A 6000-nucleotide genomic window follows, 5' to 3' on the forward strand; every position below is an offset into this window, starting at 1 on the left:
CTGTCTAAAGAATTTCAGGGGCCAACATGAGGGTCTGATGTTGGCATTGAGGCAACAAAATCAATTCTTTTTGATCCTCATTCAGTTTTATGCTTACAAAAAGGAATAAAATTCACAGAATAGAGAAAATCTCCAGACATAAAACTGATACTTAAACAAAAACAGATTAAAATTAAATGGGCCAGGTTTAATCTTTGATGTCACTTCCTTGGATTTCATGATACAGCACCTGAGGTGAATTTTTTCCATTTTACTGCAGCACACTCTTTTTCCTGTGTAAGCTTATGGTAAAATAATAACCGAGTTTCCCATATGTTAAATAGTAAAATTTAGTTCTATCATTTCTTTCTATACCTTTACAGTTCTCTTCAGTTGACTAAATGGAAAATACTGTATCTCTGGAGCAGGCTGGAAAAGAAATAAAGGTCTGACTCTCATCCTAGTTTTATGGGGATTGTGCTGATGTAATTGTACTGATTTCTAGGAAATTGCTTCAGATTTGTGCCATTAGTTAGATCAGAATCTAGATGTCAGTGCACCCTGAAAAAACCCAGCTCTGAGACAAGGTTCTGGATTACTCTGAGTTTTACATCCTGAAGTCTAATTGCACTGTGTAAAATAACATTTATTAAAGATCAGATATGAAAGGTAAAGATGGCAATTATTTGAAACTTTAGGATGTAATATTTGCCCAGTGAGCTATATGGGCCATTGTGCTAAAAAACTGCAGTAGTACAGGAAATAAAATTTCGCTTATATGTGGCATGATTTTATATTCTTAGTTGAAATGAAAATACTGCAAGATGGAGAATATTACTAGGGCACACTGAGGCCAACTTGTATTGTTTAGAAAATCTTTTTAGCTGATAGTTCCTGTCCTGTGCTACAATTTTCCTTGTGCCTAGTCCGAGATATGTGTTGTAGCTCACAATTGAGGGGAAGGAAAATGCTTTAATTTAAGAGTTGCTGCTGATGAGAACTCACTACATTTATTTGAAAAAGCAGAAGATTACAATGGGCTGTGCAGAGCCCTACTGCCCCCATGTACAGCAGCAGTGCTGAACGACTCAAGCACAGGTCTTGGAGCTCTGTAGGCTGGAAAGCAGGCGAAGGAAAGGGGCAATTGGTGAGCTGGGGGGCTGAGGGCTGACAAAAATGGGATGAAAGCACCCTTGCTGTATTTCAGCTCTGCATTAGCAAATTAAAGATCAATATGACAAAGGGAAGGATAACTTGAGTTCTATGCATTCAAGTATTTTTTTACTGGGACCTGGAGCCTTGTGCTCAGACTGCCCTGTAGACCATCCAAATAGCATCACCCTGGCTCAGAGGAATAGACCTCATCACACAACTACCACAGTCTTTGTTTTACCACTTTGGACAGTTTCTTGGAAGGAGCTAGGCAGCCAAAAATTCATGGGTTTTTTTATGGGCAACAGTAGAAAGATGGAGCCTTTCTATCGAAATAAAGGGATTTATGATTTACATTGATCTCATGATCAATATCAGAATAAGTTAAAGAAGGATTATGCTTGTCCCATTTAACAGGACTTCCAGACCAGTGTTTTAAACAATAAGAGTTGGTGTAAATTTCAAAACAATATTTTTTGTGCTTATCCTTCAATCCTGTCCTGACCTCCTCCCCCAGTCTCTTAAGTAAGTGTATAAAAGCCTAAAGAACACAATACTATTGCTCAATTTTGTCTGCCTTTCATTAACATTTATATGAGTTTATGCTTTGCCTTTTGCTGTTTTCCAGCTGATAAATGTTTTTTTAATATATGCACGCAGATCATTTTGCTTATAATCAAGGAAGAGAAATTAAGTTTAACATCTGAGAGCTTTAGGCAAAAAATGTCAAGCTTGGCCCAGATGACCACATGAGAGCTGCAGTCTCTCTTTGTGCCCCAGATTGGCTGGTATTGTTTTGATGCTGCTGCACTGGAGCAACAGAACTAACGTAATTATGAGATCAAGCCACATCTGGCGGCTTTGGCACCCGGCTCACAATCGATTGCTGGCTCGGGTCAGGGCGTGAGCGCGCCCCAAGTGCACGTTAGGGTGCGCAAGCATAAAGCTGCATTAGCCAGCCAGGGGCAGCCCAGCATTCCTGGGTGTCATCGCCCCACAAAATGGATGGGCCACAAAAGAGCAGTGGCACAACACACAAAAGTGATGATGCCAGAGAGACTGATGCGCTGCGGGCGGTGTTTGACATCCCCTGGCTCTGGGCTCTTGTGTGTTGTGATTTATGTCACCCTAATGATTGATTACTTTCAGATCAGTCCCATTCTACCATATCTCTGAGAATTTCCCTCTTCTTCAAACATCTTTTTGTTCCACCAGCCCTAGGCTGCAGATGGCATCAACCCACGCATCTCCATTGTTTGAAGCCTGCAAGAACTCCACCATTCTTTGGGGGATGCTCATAGCCCAGTAGCTAGTGTCCAATTAAGTCCTGAAACTGTGACTGGGGGCACTTTAACCTTTTTATTTCCTTGCACTCTTAGGAATTTCATTTCCCATGACAGCTGCAACTCAACAATACCTAAAAAAAGTCATCAAGAACGAAAATCAGAAGAGACGCATTTTTAAGGTTATGGAAAAGAGCTTCAAGTGATGGCTACAGCTGCATCTGTCACACCTCCATAAAGGTTCTTCTGATCATGTTTCACAAAGTGAATTATCATCTCTGGCATGCAGCATTACAGCAGACTCTGTGTAAAGACAACAGGCTAAAGCTTCTGCATGCCAGGAAGCCAAAAATGCCTCTGGGATGCTTATGCAAATCATTAGTTTTCTCTGATATCTCAACCATTCTGTGTGACACACAAAATATCAATGACTCAATATTCACATGACAGAAAAACACAAGAATCCAGTGTATCACGAAAACATTGAATTTTAAAAAATCTTTTTGATTTTGGCAAATTTAATAGGGCACAGTGTCAGGGGAATTAGTATAATGGACGATAAATATCTCAACTTCTTCAAATCACAGCAAGCAATTACAACAGACTTCATTAGTTTGTATTTTCTCCTTCATTAGAAAGCGACACCACCAAAAAGAAAATATTTGCAACTACTTCAGTCACTAACAAGAAGGTAGCCAAAAGAACTCCAAGTCCACAGAAGGCTTTTTCTGTCACTGTGTACCTGCAGTACTGCTGCCCAGTGCTCTCTGGAGCTCTGTGTACTCTCTTTCACTTCTGGAAGCCCTTGCACATAGAAAGGGATATACCACAACTCCCAAAAAATCCTTCTAGCTTAAAGTTCCTCAAATAGCAGCAAACACCATTAGTCAGATGCAATACCAAGAAGTAGCAGAAAGAGCTTTGCTTTTTGTCCCTCAAAGCACAGGCTAATTTGGGGTTTAGGTAGGATGTAACACAGCCTATGACACACTTCATTTATCAACAATATCTGTAGAGGGATCAGTTCCTGTATACACCTGGTCAGGATTCAAGCCACAAGGTACACTGAAGCCCATCAATTTCAGAAGGAATTGGGCTCCTGTCTGACTGTCACTGTATGTACAATGCAGAATTTCCTGCCTTCTGTCAAAAGCCAGTGAAAACTTTCTGCTGGACTGGGGAGCTCTGGTCATACCAGACAAAATACTCAAAGGATTCACATTGTGCCAAAAGTGGGGGGGAAATACCAGAGAAATAGGGTAAGAGCAATAGATCATCTTGTTCTGGCCAAAGTCATGACTGATTGCACTTTTTATTAAAAACAAAATTATCTTAAACTATGGCATTTAATAGTTCCATGGACACAATTTCTCATCCAGTGTCGCTCATCTCTTGCTATGTTTAATTTTTGCACAGGTAACAAGGGATGCAAGATAGCTGTCAATGGCTCCAAGCCTGGATGTGTCCTCAGAGTGAAGATCAGAAGCACTGATCTGTGTTTTCCTTTCTTTTTTCTTTTTTTTTTTTTTTAATAAGTATCTGAGGAGTTCCTGTGAAAGCATTTAATGTAACTGGGTCACAAAGAATGAAAGCTGTCCTTGGGCAGCCTTTGAACAGGCACAAATATGTTTTCCTCTTCATTTTTTTCAGCACAGTAGAAAACATAAGCCCCTTTCCATAAGCTTCATTTCATTTCTAACAGGCTCTGCAACTCCTGAGAACCCATGAACAGTGCTGAATGTAATTCAAATAGTCTTCAATACACTCACTCCAGGTCTGAGTCCCATTTAAACTAAGGCTTGCATTATCTTAACACCCACTGTAAAACTGTTTTCAGTGCTGGAGCTGCGAGGAAGGGTTTGATTTTCAGGAGAGGGCAGATCAGAATATTTTGGCACTGCCAGTTCAGACAGGAGGTCCCGTGCAGCAGAGACAGCCCTGCCACCCACAGGGGCCTGACCTGTATTGATCCTGTACTGGAACCCAGCCCTCACTGGTTTCATTTATCTAAATGCTGTGGATGTGTAGAACTTTTTAAATGCAAGAAAAGACAGTGAATATGTTTTTGAAAGAGAGCAGATGAGCCCATGTGCCCTGACAATGGTGAGTGATCCCTGCCTTGGTTCCCTTTGTAAGGGTGGGACAAGCTCACACTGTCCCATAACTTTTATCTTTTACTGCTTTGGGGCACAGTAACCTTAATCTTACAATTTAAATATGTTCAATACAACCTGGGTGTCATGAATAAAAAAAAAATAAAAAGGGATATATTTGGAGAGTTGAGAGCCTATCTATGGCTTTCTTTTGCCATACTGCTTTAAGCTGCCTTGTGATGACTGCCCACAGCTGCCATCAGCTACAGCAGCTCTCAGGTAAGAATAACTTATTTGAACTGACTGAATACTTGCATAGCAGAGTGAGGTGATGGGGAGGAGAGCTTCTCTTCTGTCTATATTGGCCCAGAAAATAGGTTAGACAACTCAGTCAAAAAAAAAAAAAAAAACAAAACTGAAATAACTGTTTGGTCATTGGACAAGATGGTGTTTGTCCAAAATCCAGTTTACTTCATTGCTAAGCAGTGAATTGTGTTTTGAGAGATGACTGTGCATCCATCAGTTGAGCATCAGGCTTTCAAAGGCTGTGTAAAAGGTACAGACTGACATGCACCCATCTCTGCTGCACAAACTATGTGCTTTTCTCAGTACTGTTTCAGTAAAAATCAGGATGGCTTTAATGCAGCCAAGCACTTAAGCTTAAGTATTGAGCATAAAAGCACCTCTCTCTTGACTTCCTCAAGATTATTTGTGTGCCTGCCTTTGGCATTTAAGCACTAAGTTGAGCCAAAACCCATAGTATTATCTAAAGAAAAAACTAGATATACTGGACTAAAACACAAATTTTGTGAGCACCATTGCTATGGGAAGTCCATTTTGTAGAATGGATAACATTTATAGAATAAAACAGGACAGAGGTTTCTATTGCTCTATCACCTGAATCCCAATGAAGAGACTGAGGAGTTACAAATCGAGAGCCACAGCCTGAGACTGGCAGGGACTTGTGGAGGGAATTTCATCCAGCCCCTTTCTCAAGGAGGGTTACCTACCACAGGCTTCCCACAACCATGGGCATTCTTGTTATTTTGAAAACATGTGAATTCTAGAAACACTTCCAAGCAAAAAGAAAAAATAGATTTCATATTATGAGTAAGTTTACAGATTCCTGAGAGAACTGAAGTCAAAGCAAAGACTTGCAGGAGAACAGAAACAGTCATGAACATCACAAAATAAACTCTCCTCAGTCTCCAGATCATCTGACAGTAACTGATGATCTTAAGATAATAAATCATACATCATTTTGGCCTAAAGAGAGAAAGAGCTCTTTTTGTGAAGTAACATCCCCTGCAAAAGGACACAACATTCTCTCAATTCAATCTCTACACCTCTGTTTCATAAAGAAATTGGGGATACAACTGGAGGCAGAATTTGGTCTATTCTTCCAAAGAAAATAGGAGAAGCTGTACATTTTTTGCTAAGAAAACTAAAGTTTTGTCTGATGAAAATGATACAGTTTTACATTTATTGTTTTT

Source organism: Molothrus ater, chromosome 10 (assembly GCF_012460135.2).
Source record: "Molothrus ater isolate BHLD 08-10-18 breed brown headed cowbird chromosome 10, BPBGC_Mater_1.1, whole genome shotgun sequence".
NCBI lineage: Eukaryota > Metazoa > Chordata > Aves > Passeriformes > Icteridae > Molothrus > Molothrus ater.